Source organism: Uloborus diversus, chromosome 3, assembly GCF_026930045.1.
Source record: "Uloborus diversus isolate 005 chromosome 3, Udiv.v.3.1, whole genome shotgun sequence".
Lineage (NCBI taxonomy): Eukaryota > Metazoa > Arthropoda > Arachnida > Araneae > Uloboridae > Uloborus > Uloborus diversus.
The window spans coordinates 47,581,971-47,597,470 of NC_072733.1; the positions used below are offsets into that span (position 1 = coordinate 47,581,971).

Genomic DNA, 15,500 nt, shown 5'->3' on the forward strand with positions numbered 1-15,500 from the left:
AACAATCTTTCAGCAGCTTTATTATATGAATTTTACTATAAGGGGTTGTCCATAAATGATGTCACATTTTTTTTTCAATATTTTTGCCCCTTTCTCCTTGTTGCAATGTATCACACTTCACTTCTACCCTTTTCACATGTCACGCTATTTTTTACAAACATATTCATTGAAAAAAGTTGTGTCTCACTTCTTGTGTACACCCTCCCTTCCTCTTGTCACAAACTGTCATCCTTTTACGATCCCCCCCCCCCCCCCCCCCCGTGCCTTTTAACCTCAAAGAATGATCTCATTTGCGGACGGCCTAAGCACTAATAAATAATTTGCTTTGAAGTATTTTCCTCGCTCCATCGAATTTACAATTTTTGTCTGTCTCTGGAAATACCTCACGGTGGTTCTAAAAATGAAATTGTTTTTAAACATATGTTTTTAGTGTTTTTTTAAAGTGCAAAGACGATAGTTCTCATCAAAAGATAACTTAAGCTTCTGAATCGTAGTACTCAGTCAGATTAAAGTAAATTTTCAAATCTAAAGCTTACGATGTTCTAAAATATATGCTATCATTTAAGTGCACTAGTGGAATGCATATTAAGAATATGGCATCGCTTACATGAGAGATATTTATTGTTGAAACCCTTTATTGTACACATGAACAATAATATGAAGCGTGACTTTCTGAATTTACAAAGCGTGTATTTTTTCAAACTTATAGGGAAAAACTAATATTTGATGAGTTTAAAAAATACTTTCAGAAGAGAGTTAACATCTTTAATAAATTTTTAACGAATGTATGCGTGCGTGTGGGTGTTTTTTTGTTACTTGGGAACCCCAAGTTGTGTGAAGGCTGTATTTTCTAATTCTGTAATACTGTTAATTATTTACTAATAATTCTCCTCTTTTTACAGCTTAACGTCGTACTGAAGCAGAATGCACCACACTCTGCTACAATACGACGCAACTTACTACAATACGAACTAATTGCAGCAGTATGAAACAGCGCATTTTATCAATCTCATGCAGTTATCCATTATCTCCAGTCGACTTCAGAGTAACTGGAGAGCTTATCTGAGCGTAACTGTTGCGTCGAAGCTCGAAATTCTCAAAAACGACGAAATGTTACTCAAGGATAGAGATGGGCAACGTTGTTCTTTTTAATGAACCGTTCATCAGAGGATGGTTCATTTTTTTCAACCCATGCAACGAGTTCGTTTATTTAAGTTGCAGGTGAACTCCTTGCGAGAGTTGCTCAGTACATTTAAAATGTGCTACTGGATCAGTAATATTATTTTAAGGAAAAGCAAATAAAATTACCAAACAGTAAGAAAATATGCAAATAACAAATTAATCAAAAAATATCTTATAGTGATCTAGATAAATAAAGCAGTTATAGTTCATTTTGTAAGAGATGGTGACCGCGTGGCAGCTACGTAAGGTATATACGTTTTCCATTCTAAAAGTCGCAGGTTTGATTCCAATAATGGACAAAATTGGATAATTAAATTTTATTTTTAAAAAATAAATAAATAAAGTTGACGTAACGCATAAACTTTCCGTAAAAAAATCACTTATATAACCTACTTGAAATAGTGCGTTATTTATAAATAGAAATATCGCAACACCAAGTACTGATGGTCACAAACGAAATGACAACAAAAAATATTTTGAATGTATATAAAATGAATGCTGTATCAAATGAGATTAAAAAAAAATGACCTAAAAAATTTGCATAACAGAGAGAAAACCGTAAAATAAATACCATCGTTCAAAAGAACGAACGTTCGTTCGTTATAAGATCGTACTGCACATTTTAAGGAGTCGGTCTTTTAGACCCGTTCATTCTTGGGCAACACATCTCTTCTCAAGGACTTCGTTGTGACTTGACTGAGATTTTTCTTTCTAAACGGAATTTTGATTTTTCGCCCGGAGATTCCCAAGTAGCTCGCTATTGTGTATAGGAATGAGATTGCAGTAGCATACATTATTTTTACCGACAGCTGAAAGCTAGTTACTCATATGCCAACATAATATAACATTTATCAACAATATATCACATTAAATGAATGAATTACCACACTGTAAAAAAATTTATGTAACCTTACTCCATAAAATCGGTGGCAGCTTAGCTGCCTCTACTGCTCTGGAGTAACTTAACTGATGTAACTGATGCAAAGTTACATATCGCTTCTGGAAGGTTACACCATGGTACTATAACTATAACATAACGTCTCACTCATTTCTACGTAAGGTAACACCAGAATGTTCTGTATCCTTGCAAAAGTTAAGCATTCATCAGACTTTCTGGAACGATTTATTAAGTTCATGCATTTTAGCTATAACTATTTTTTTATTTTAATGTACAAACAATACATTTTTATTGCACTAAGAAAAAAATGATCTGAGCGGGGTCAGAACCCAGAACGAATCTCATTCTGGTCGCAGAGCAAGAGCTTTTACCTCTCGGTCACTAAGAACGGTTATCGTTTCGCTAATAAGAGTTAACCTGCTCTGCGCCGATTCTGATCTTTACGCATGCGCTTTGAATTTTATTGAAACCATAGTGCAAAGTTCCCCAAACAATTTGAGTTTTTAAAACAATGATGTTACACACTTCAGAATTCGTGTAACGTTACACCCATCAATACTGGTAACCTTACACTTTTTTTTTACAGTGCAACGTTTTGATGCACAAAAATTTTTGTGAATCAAAACGTTTGAAATTCATTAATTTAATTTTCAAGCACAAAGGTATTTATTCGTTATAATATATCACATCATTTATTATCTAGCACTACCTTTCATAATATTGCTATGATTTGTTTTCGTGTACAAATAAGTCCCCATGTCTTAAAATAAGTTGAGCCGGCTTCACAGCAGGCACAATAGCAACAAAGCTCCTTATCTCAGGTTATGTACTTGCACTCTGCATTTAATCTATCTTTTCATACAAAATGAACAGACGCAGAACCTCAGCTTTTGGTGCAAACCACCTTAGTTAAAATAATTGCATTTTGCACTCGAGCCTACTACCATCAAATTACGAAATTCCTGTTTGCCTAACTAACTTTTAAATATGAGTAGGCGACTTGTTTATTTTTTTCGATGATATAGAACAGCATTATTTATGCGACACAATAACGACTGATCTAGAGGGGAGGGGGGGTAAGCTCCCCAACTTACCCCCGGTCGACGACCCCTAGGGGACAGAAAAGTCACCCCGCTTCTGTGGGGGGGGGGGGGGTCTCTTGAAACTTGATATTGAAACTTAAAAAAAATGGTTAAGGGCAGCAGTTTCAAGATTTCCCCTGGCTCAAAAAAAAAAAAAAAATCACAATTCCAGCACTGATGCGACAGAAAAATGGAAATCATGACGAGTAAAGAAGATGGATTGCAATTTCTTTGAAAATGTACATAGCACGAATATTTCTTGTTGAAACAGGTTATCGATGATTAACTTCGATGACGAAAGTTGTCTCAAATCTGTAAGGAAATCAGCTGAGGGGAAAAACAACTCAACTGCAAATGAAACGAAACAAAATGAATCGAAGATAGAACAAATCTACCAACCAATTTAATTTGTTTGCTATGAAGAAAAACCCGATTTTCTTGCTATAAAACAATATGTGTCTCGTAGTTTATATTGTTTAGTTTACGCTATATTTTCAGCTTCAAAATAGAAAACGTATTCGGCTGACAGAGGAAAATCAGGTTTAAAATCGACTTTTTAGTTCGACTTTTAACCAAATTTGAAATACTAACTCCATGCTGCGGTTTATCTTTTTCTTAACTTGTCATTCACAAAATATTACTAAACAGTAAATCGACACCATATTAAATATCTTTTAAGCATTTAGAATCATTAATATTGAACCAGCATTAACCGCCCTTTAAAGACTGCTTTGCCTAGAAAGTGGAGTTTTCTATATATAAAACTGGCGACGTGTACATGTATGTCAAATTTTAGGTTTTGTGTAAACTGTAGAGATACAAAACTACAACTATTTTCCAAAATTTGATTAATCAACTGTTCAACTCGAGAAATAATTGCATAATGAATGACATTACCTAAGCGTAATGTTCAATTAAAAAATATCTGGAATAAAAATAGATATCAGTAGCAGGGCAGTATGAACGCAAATATAATTCATTTGCGATGTTTTCAGCAGAAATTTGTATATTTTTAAGCAATATCTTTTATGGCAATATTGATATACCGATGTCTCAAAATCGTAGAAAAATATTGTTTCAAAAATTATTTGCATTCAGTAGGGGAAACCCGGGCAACGTGAATACCTTAAGCTTTTCTTGATTATTGTCGTTTAGTTATAACTTAAGAAATTGAAACAAATATTTATAATTAGTCATCATTTAATGAACTTGCGTAATGCAATAACAGTTGTCCTTAATATTAATTACACTATTAGATATAAGACCAGTTTTCAACAATGGCATGAATATCCACTTTGCCCAACACCCCGGGTAAAGTGGATTCGTTACAAGGTCAAAGCGAAAAGCAACATTATTTGTCATGAAACTAAACATTAAAAATAAAATAACCATCGAGAATTAAAGGAACATATGCAAAAAACATTTTTTGCTATAATGCTAATTATTGTAGTTATTGCAAACAAAGAAATTAAACTTAAAAATAAAATAAACGTCAAAAATAAAAGGAACATATTTAAAAACATTTTTTTTTTGCTGCAGTGCTAATTATTGTTGTTATTACAAACAAAGAAAATGAACTTAAGAATAAACTAATCATTGAAAATTAAAGGCTCATATAAAAATGTATTTTTCTACAATACTAATTATTGTAGTAATTATTGTAACAAGCAAAGAAATTTAAAAAAAAGGTAAACATCCAAAATTTAGGAGCATATTAAAAAAAAAACATTTTTCTGCTACAATACTAATCATTGCAGTTATCACAAACAAAATCATTACCATTTTTGAATGCTGAACACTCTTTATGACACCACTGAGTACAAATACGATATTGTATCCTGTGTTCCATTGGCTGATCATCTTCTTCAATGGACATTTCATAACAGAAAATGCACCTTACATCATCAAATTTCTTTACTTCCTTCTTCTTATCATTCTCTTATGCAGTCCTATGTTTTGTAGCATAGATTTTTGATTAGTTTTTTTGGTACTTGGTCTTTTTAATAGTCTTCTGAGAAGCTTTAGTCGAAACATCATCTAGTTGCTCATGACAGTCTTTTTTGAATTTTTCAAATTTTTGTCTATGATTGTCCTTTACTGGAGTACTTGTCTGGAGTGTAGATCACTGTAGTTTTGCTTAGGTGTTGTTATTGGTTTAACAGGCTAAGGAATAGGTAGTAAAACTAAAGGACTGTAGTAGTTCGTAGAACATCCAGGCTTGGATGAAGCGACGGGAACATAATTGCCTTGGACTTATTCTGTTGTTTCAGATCCCATGGGAGTATAAGGACGGTCTTCAATGGTAGTATTGTCTTGAGATCTTAATATTAAAGGACTTCCAGGTGCGGATGAAGTGATTTGTCATGACCGGGCAAAGTGAATATGGTATTCACTTTGCCCAATCCGCTTTGCCCTTCAGGTACATTTTTAAGATTACTAAAATTTGCTAAAAAAACAGAGCATCTAAACTCGTTGTCTACGGATAGTTGAAAGCTACATAATCGTACATCAAATCTTACTCATAACAAAGAACATGTCACAAATAGTATTAAAGTTATAAATGAAACACTAACCTCTGTAAACTAATTTTGTTTTCCTCAAAACATACTTTGTTCGCTCACTGGCAACGTGTGAGGCGAAATCGTCCCGACGTGTTTGCCGCACACGGAGCAGCAACAGACGACCGTTGCTATGACAACGCGACCGCCAGCCAACTAATTATTTGGGAGTTACAGGCAAAATTCGCTTTGCCCGGGGTATCCACTTTAGCCGGGTTTCCCCTACATGATACAATTTTAAGATTACGTTTTTAGTTTCATAACAAATTCAGTTCAAACCTTCACAAGATGGAATGTAGTTTAAAGTAACCAGACTGTAACCAACTGACTATATGTTACGGTACAGAAGTTAATCTTACGGATGATCGAAGTTGATGGAGAGTACGAAATATCGAATTATTCCAGACGAAGCGTGGTCATAATTACCAATTAAAATATCTCATTTCCGTTTTCACGAAGAAATATTCAATTATCAATTTCCCTAGATTCAAAATAGTCAAAAAAATTCTGATCATAAAGAATTAACTATATATGATGGTTATAAGTTAATCCTACGGATTGTCGAAGTTGATGAAGAGTACGAAATACCGAATCACTCCAGACGGAGTGTGGTCTTAGTTACCGATTAAAATATCTCATTTCCTCACGATTGCCTAATTCATAGAGTCACTCAAGCCTTATAAAATCGTACAAACAGGTAAATAAATGCAAATCCAGTCAATGACATTACAGAGCGCGTCCTGATGTATTCCCACTTTTTTTAAACTTGCATAAATATCGATAAATAGCGATACTTATCGGTTCAGACCCGTAGCAAAGTTTTAATTTCTTGAGCCAAACAAGCATACGTTTTTAAATTCATAACAAATTCAATTCAAACTTGTACAATATTGAATATAGTTTAAAGTAACCAGACTGTATACAACTGACTATCTGTTACTGTGCAGAAGTTAATCTTACGGATGATCGAAGTTGATGGAGAGTACAAAATATCGAATTATTCCAGACGAAGCGTGGTCATAATTACCAATTAAAATATCTCATTTCCGTTTTCACGAAGAAATATTCAATTATCAATTTCCCTAGATTCAAAATAGTCAAAAAAATTCTGATTATAAAGAATTAACTATATATGATGGTTATAACTTAATCCTACGGATTGTCGAAGTTGATGAAGAGTACGAAATACCGAATCACTCCAGACGGAGCATGGTCTTAATTACCGATTAAAACATCTCATTTCCTCACGACTGCTTAATTCATCGAGTCACCTAAGCCTTATAAAATCGTATAAACAAGTAGATTTCTATGGAGCCGCAGTCAATGACATTAGAGAGCGCGTCCTGAGGCTTCAAGGTTAATGTTTAGAAATGCCGATAAAACAGGTCCAGTCTACCTTCAGACTTGCCTCTGCATAATACAAAAACAAGGGTCACATGCTTATCGCATATGACGTACTCTCACCACTCTCAAACTATGAGAAGATTTAAAAGGGATGAGATATGCGAAAAGGTTATGAAATAAGCAAAAAAAAAAAAAAAAAAAAAAAAAAAAAACATCATCTAGTGGAGAATTTTTGCATTTTGTTACCAATTGCGGTGTTCTCAAAAAGAAGAAATCTTGGAATATATCGGTAAAATACATATGAAGACGTACATACTTTTATTTTGACCGGAAGACATCATTTAGGGATGATAGGAAAAAATATACTCCGATTTTAAGTAAAAAGTTCAACCAACCCTAAACCATTTTTATTGTAGGACTCGGGTCAGAAATGTGACAAGCGACAAAGAGTGACTTTTTGATGAAAATTTTTGTTTCTTATAACTAAAATTGAAATAGACATGTTTTTTTTTTAATGTCATTTGGAGAAATACATATCTAGTTTTAATACTGCAGAATATAGAATGCATAATACCTTTGAAAATTTCTACAAATATTTTTTATAAATTGGAAATTGGCGTACTAAAAAATTCACATTATGTGGCATTTCACATTCTTGCCCCGAGCCCTTCAATAATAATTTTAATGTTAGAAATTCGTAATTTTTTTTTTTATATGACGTGTACTTTGGATACCTGTGAGACAATTGATGAATGATTCATACAAAGGATGTAGTTTCGATACCTCGTGCGTAATAGTTAAATTCAAAAATGTTATGAGATATTTATATTAAGACCATATCCTAATAATGAAACGTTCTCTGCTCCACTAAGAATATCAGCTTTTTTGAACATCCCATTCCTATTCAAATAACATCCCATTCCTATTCAAATATAATCACTTCCAAAAGCTAACAAGTGTGATTAAAAACGAAAAGCAAAGTAGGAGAAAAATATTTAAATGATTGGAATTTAGCGTACTAGACAGAAGAGAAGGTTTAGTCCCCTTGAAAAGGAGCATCTACGAGAGTCAAAATAAAACAAGAAATAAGATTCCGAGTTTCTATGAACATCAATACTTCCACAAATTATACGAAAAATAACTCTATTCTTTTCAATTCCTACTATTATTTCACACTCCTTATATACATTTATATATCTTATTCAAATTTTCAATCGTTAATAAAATACTTTTTATTTATCCACTTAAGTTCAGATACATTTTTAAAACATGTAGTTAGTGACGCTTGAAGTTAATACAATTTTTTCAAATAGTAGTTCATTAATTTAATTTTAATTAAAATTTTAACATTTAATATTGTGATTCTGTCACACTTATATACATATCAATAGTAATTGTAGTTATTTAGTTTAAAGTAACTAAGAGTTTTTTTTTCTTTTATCTAAGTAGAGATTGACTGTATATATATATATATATATATATATATATATATATATATATATATATATATATATATATATATATATATACATATAATAAAATAAGATGTTTGTGTGTGTGTGTGTGTGTGGCGCGCATCCCGGGAAAACGGTAAGGCCTAGAAAGATGAAATTTGGTATACATGTGTAGTTTTTGCTGAAGTTGTGCACCTCGGGCTTCGATTTTTGATATTTTTATTAGAAAAAAGTTATTTTATGTTTTATGTGATGTTTAGCATTTTTTAGTACTTTTAACCTCACAGACCCCGAACCAATCGCGTCAGACAAATATTTTTGGTACTATAGTGTCGGAAATTTAATTTTAAATATGATGAACAAAAAAAATTTTGAAGATAGAACAACTTTTGTATTTTTTATGAATTTTTCAAAAAACCTTTAATTTGCATGTTTTCCTGGGTTTTATTTTTTTTTTCTAATATCATCCTGCGAGAAGTATCAAAGCCTCATTTCTTAAATTTAAGTTGGTAATAGTAAAAACATTTCGCCCTCTTCAGAAGAAAAAAGTTCTTAAAAATACGCAATAGTTTTTTTTTTACAATTTTTTTAATGCTGAACACATCATGTCCTTTCACGCATCAGTCGAAGAAAGCGGTCTTCAATCTTTTATGCCTGTGACGTCACTACTTGGGATTCGATTCGATATTTACGATGGAATCTTAATCGCAAGCAATGTAAATCTTTTTTTTTTTTTTTACTATATAGCTTACTTCTACATTTTCTGACGTTATGACCACGTGTTTTTTCGGCAGCGCTTGCTTTTTTTTCTTTCTTTTTTTTTTTTTTGTTTTATTTAGGGGTTGCATTTATTTTTTCTTCCATCCTCCCCCTCAAGCTGAACCTTTCGCTGTATCTATACTACGTTACATTTCATAGTTGTGCGCATTAATTCAATAAAAAGAGCGAGATTTTTTTTATCTTTGTCAAACGCTACTTTTTGCACACCTACGGGGAGTTTGAGCTTTTTTTTTTTGCTCTACTTAAATAAAAAAGAAAGCGGTTTTTTGAGTGTTCTTTGTTTTTATTAGGAAATGGGCGAGGAGGTCAAAATAAATAGAGATGGATTGTAAAGGTAGATAGCCGCCGAAGGCGGCAATCTTGGCGTAAAAATGTGAATGGCACAAAAAAAAAGATAGAAATGGATTGATTAATACTGCTGCCAAATTTATTTAAACAACCGCCGAAGGCGGCAAACTTGAAGTAAAAAGGTAAATGACAAGTTAGCCAAACAGCCGTCGTAGGTGGCTGCTTGCACATTGGGTGTCAATGCCCCCTCCTCCCTCCTCCACATACACCATGACTTTGAAAAAACAATGCTTTCACATAAAAGTAGAAGTGCTTTTTGTTATTTTTCGACAAAACTTGTATGAAGAGTACGTCGTTTGTGTCTCCCCTCCCCCTCCTTTAAAAATATTCCAAACGACGAAACTGGAGACAGATCTAGAAAATATTTTATTCAAATTATTAATGATATAGATAGATATAGATTGATTGACACCGCCACGAAATTTATTTAAGCAACATTGGCATAAAAAACGAATGAAAATATTGATTTATAGAGAAAACATTGATTAATGTCGTCGCTAAATTGTTTAAGCAGCCGCCGAAGGCGGCACCCCTGGCGTAAAAAGGCGGACCAGCTGGTCGCCGCAGGCGGCTAGTATATATATATATATATATATATATATATATATATAATTTCTATTATTACTTGTTTTCCGAAAGTCTTGTGAAATGAGAGATTTATTATATTCGGTAAAGGCTAGAAAAGGTATTTTTTAAATCCATTTTCTGAGCGAAAAGCAGACTTTCGTTTGATATATTACTATTATTATTATTTTGTTATCATTATTATTTTGAAACGAGTTTAATGATCGGTATTGTTTATTGTTAATTTCAGGTTCAAGTGCTTGACAATAGATGGTTTTCAAAATCTTCTTCCCCCATTTGGCTTTTTTTAGCAAAATACAAATCACAAAATTCACGAATCCACCTTTACTGATGGTATCGCTGGTATTACCACGTTTTTTGTTTTTCTTTTACAACGTGTGTTTGTTTTTCTTTTCAAAATATCAAACATTTTAAACATCAAAAAAGCAAAAAAGCATCTCATTTTCTCAAATATCTCGCACTCATACTTCTTATGATCTCGCACCTTGAAAAAAAGCCAAGATATATCTTTAAAAATATATATATATATATATATATATATATATATATATATATATATATATATATATATATATATATATATATATATATATATATATATATCTTTTATACTTTATATAAGGTAATTAAAAACTTAAAAACAATCACCTATGTAAAAAAGATACCCATAAAGTTTGGATAGGCCCGTTTTCATATTTCAATGAAAGTAAGTTACGAAACTTAATCTGGAAGCAATAATTTTATCATAAAAATGACCTTACTAAATACACTCCAAATATTCCCTTTGGAGAGCGCCGAGAGAGTCTATTATCATGGGAACTTGATTTGTTTGGAAGGTAATTTCAAGCATGAAGTGCCGCCCGTTAAAATCGGGAAGAGTGGAAGAGAACATTTTCAAGGACAGTTACCTTTAACGAGATTTTAGAGAAATTGATTTTTATTAACTTGAAATATGTTAATATAGCCTAGATATTGAAAGGTGTCTGGCGTAAAAGCATAAATTTATTACTATTTAATCTTTTTATGAAAGAAAGCCTAGATTTGGACTGAATAGAATGGATTGCTATGGCCCGTTATAATTGAGTCAATTTTTCATATTTTGTTAAAATGTTTTGAAATTGAAATGAACAGTAAACCCTTGAAAACTTTTCTCGCACAAGCATAACCACAGAGAACGAGTATGCACTGTGTCTATCTTATATATGTCTTTTCTCTCTCTTTTTCTTCTTTCTTGGTGATTTGTGTATTGTTCATTCTCGAAAACCAAAACTTGCAGTCAAAATCGATTCCATTTTAAAGATGGGTGTTAGGTCGAGGATGGGTCTCTGCTATCTTTTGTCTTTTTCTATTAAACTTTAGAAGAATTTTTGAACACGTTATTTTGCATCCCCAAGTTGCATCCCTTTACTTCCATGTTCCCACTATTATTTTGATAAATCAGAGCAGACCTGAACCATGCGCAAATTGGGGGAAGTTTCATCTAAGGAAAAGAGACAATAGATTTCAATAAATGTGTTTAGCGGCACTCACTAACTCAGAGCTGACAGCTACATACTAGTGGTGCGACATCGATGGCAAAACATCGATGTTTCAGAACATCGATGTTGGAAATTAAAACATCGATGGTATTGATATATCGACCAAAAAACATCGATGTTTCTGAACATCGATGTTTTAAAACATCGATCGTTTTGTCAATATTTAACATACATTTTTTAGTATACTACACTACAAACTTACATAGATGATAATCTCTAACAAATGTTTCTTAATGGATCAGGGCATTGCGTCTAATTTAAGCAATACAAAAGCATACGAACACCACAAAAATATTGAAACTACTGAACTGCAAATCATAAATACAATTTAATAGGAATAATTTCGCAACAGCTTGTTACTATAATAAGACAAAAAATGATAATAAGACATGCAACAATTAATACAAACTAGTTAAATCTGCGAAAAAATATATCATAGCACTTACAGTACAGAGAAAGAGTTGTGAAAATTATATTAAAAATACAAAATTAATTCTGACAATTATTATTAAGAGCAAGAAATATGTTTTGAACTGTTAGTGCAAAAAAGTTAAACACAAATTATGAGTAATTGGTGGACGGCTTATTGAGGGTAGACGCAGTGGCGGATACGAGTGAGGGGGTCATAACACCCCCCCCCCCCAACCCGCAACAGTATTTGAATGTTTGCTCGAAAAAATAAAAAACTTGATCGAAACCGTAAGAAGTGTATACAAGGAGGAGGAGGGGGGGATCATGACCCCTCCTCCCATCAAAATCTGCGACAATACTGTATAATCTGTTTCAAGGTTCATTGCATTTGAGTAGTGAAAATGACTGCTTGAAAAAAAAAAAGCCGGACCGAAACCATAATAAGAAACAGTAAATAGTTCTCGATTTTTTTTTTGGGGGGGGGGATTAACTGTCACTTTTCTATTTATAGCATATGTATTTAAAATATGTAGACAGTAAAAATAGCTTTTCTCGAGACAGACAGTTAGTCTGCGGCGCTGAGTTCAGGAGCCAGTATAATGAAAAGTAATAAAGAAGTTCTGACGCCCGCGTGTTTGCTGTTATAAGCAACAAATTTAATCAACGGTAGTTTTTGTAAAACCATATCCAAAGCTTCAGACATCGCTTCAATCGATAAAACATTTGAGTCCATAAATGTTTTTTTTTTCTGTAAAGTCTCTATAGATTAGAATTTCTTTCTGTTATAATTTTTAGATAGTTCAGTTTTTAGTCGTGCTGAGTTTATTTTTAAATGTGCTGTAAATAGATTATTAGTTTAAATCAGTGTTTAGGATTTATTATCGTGCAAGAAATGTAAACTTTGAGTGTCGTGTTAGCGCAAAACACCACCTAGGCAGTGGCGGATACAAGGAGAGGGTCATAGGGGTCATGACCCCCTCCCTAAAACGTCGACAATATTATCTGTTTGCATTGTATTCAAACACTTTATGGATAAAATGTAAATAATTTCCGTTTTTGTTTCAGTTTTTGAATTATTTTTACAAGTAAATACCTGAAATACTTCTTCTTTTAATTGTCTATAAAATTTATTCGTGAGGTTTTTGACCTATTGGGTGCCATATCCCTGACCGATGTGGTATTTTTTAAACACCTAAGCAGTTTCAGAAATTTTTCTTACCAAAAACCATAAGTTTATTCATGGAGGAGGGGTGAGGATCACTCTTTAGCATGAGCCCCCTAAAATGTTAGTCTGTATCCGCCCCTGGGTAGACGATAAGTAACCCCCAATATTTGGTGTTTAAGCGCATTTCTCTTTTCGCTGACTATTCCACCAGGCAGAGAAAAAAACTCCTTCCGGTGAAACATAAGTCGCCATCACTATCAAATACTTCGACACAACTTTTAACAGTTCTGAATTAGTACAGTTATAATATTCACCGTAGTAATATATAGGATTCTCCTTTAGTTTAAGAATTGGAGTCTTAGAATTGACTGCAAGAACTGGCAACAGACTACCATTGTCGAGTTCTTCCAATAGCTTTAACCTCTTCCTCACCCTCCAGTAATCTTTTACCATCTTGTAGTGATCTTTCCAAAAATCATCCTTTACACAGAAAAATCGATATTTTTAAATGTGCGCAAATAAATGACATTTTTGGAGCAATTCCATACGTAAATTTAATTACCTAGCGAGAAAATTGGAGCAAATATTACTATAATTTTTAATTATAATACAAAAACATCAACATCGAAAAAACATTGAAACCAAAACATCGATGTTCCGAAAACATCGAAAGTAAAACATCGATGTTAAAAACATCGATGTTTAGCAAAAACATCGATGTTTCCGAAACATCGACATCGATGTCGCACCCCTACTACATACGGCCGTCTTAAAATAAAATCTTGCACCTCAAAGTCATTAAATTTCTTGAGAGAGGTAAAAAATAAAGAAAAATGAAGGTAACGATTTGGTAACTTCGTACTGATAAGATCCAAATGAATGAAAACTGCATTTATTTCCAATGGTACATTCCTCTGACATGCAGAACGTTAGGAGGATATGGATAAACAAACAGACGCTCCCAGACTGTATTAATATATACGTTGCGTAAGAATTCAGCTCTACACTCGCCTCGCCAGCTCCTGCGCCATCCAGGTAAATGTTTAGCATTTGGCTGCCCCGGACTAGGCAAAGCCTTCCTACCAGGGGAATTATCATTGTCGCTGCAGCCGCTTCGTGGCAGATGACTTGAAAATATCTCCTATTTAAAGTGACCAAACTTTAATCACTTTGTCAGGCGCTAATTTTAATAATATAGATTTTCATTAATATTTGCGGTGCTAAAAACTCTGCTACCTGCCTTGTCTAGTGGTCAGAGAAGTCTGACTGCGACAGGAAGGTCCGGGTTCGAGTCCCGGCTAGGGCATGGACGTACTTTCTCTCTCCTGTCCTTGTTCTTTCTTTGTGTGAACATTTTAAAAATCCATCGAAAACGTATTTTTATTGTTTTTATTTGTTACTAGCTGTACCCGACGCGCGTTGCTACGCCAACAAAAAAATACATCATTATACTGATTTTCATGACAATCGGTTGAATGGGGTAGAAGTTGCTACTCTGCAGTGCCACCTGGTGGCGAGTGGCTTCAATGAGCATATTATGCACCTTCTCCGTGGAAAAATACATATATATAGCAATTTTCATAATAATCGGTCTAGGTATCAAGTGAAGCCGTGACTATACTCAAATTTTGTACTCACGCAGTTTGCAAGGTCAATCAGTCGCTAAAAATATCAAATAGAAAAAGTTTTAAATCCCCCCGTTGCATGAAAAGCCATAAAACAATAAAGAAAGAATTTATTTGTGCAAACTCAAGAAAAATGGCAACAGCTAACTTCTTATCAATGAGATCTTTCACGCGAATTAATTTCTGCAGCCGATAATTTTATTCGTATTTATCCAATGGATTGTGACTTAAATTAGAATAAAAAAGGAACTATCGATCGGATTTTTTTCGAACTGGTCTATAAACATTCCCAGTACCAAAAATAACAAACGATGAAAGTTTCAGCCAATTCTGCCGGATAGTTTTTGAGTTCATGGATGACATACAGACAAACATTCATGTTTATATATATAGATTAAATAATTTCACGTGATTTAAAATTACTAAGATATCGGAACCAAAAGTTCGTATTAATTAAGGATTCGACAAAAAAGCTTTTTTTTTTTTTTGTCGAATTAAAAAAAAAAAAAAAACATTTTGAAAATATTAAA

General features: G+C 33.1%; 1 protein-coding gene across 1 annotated transcript in view; it reads right to left on the bottom strand.

Annotated features, from left to right (window-relative positions):
• The window catches only part of LOC129218499 (glypican-5-like), a 198,614-nt gene that overhangs the window by 137,634 nt on the left and 45,480 nt on the right, over positions 1-15,500 (bottom strand). The window lies entirely within an intron of this gene.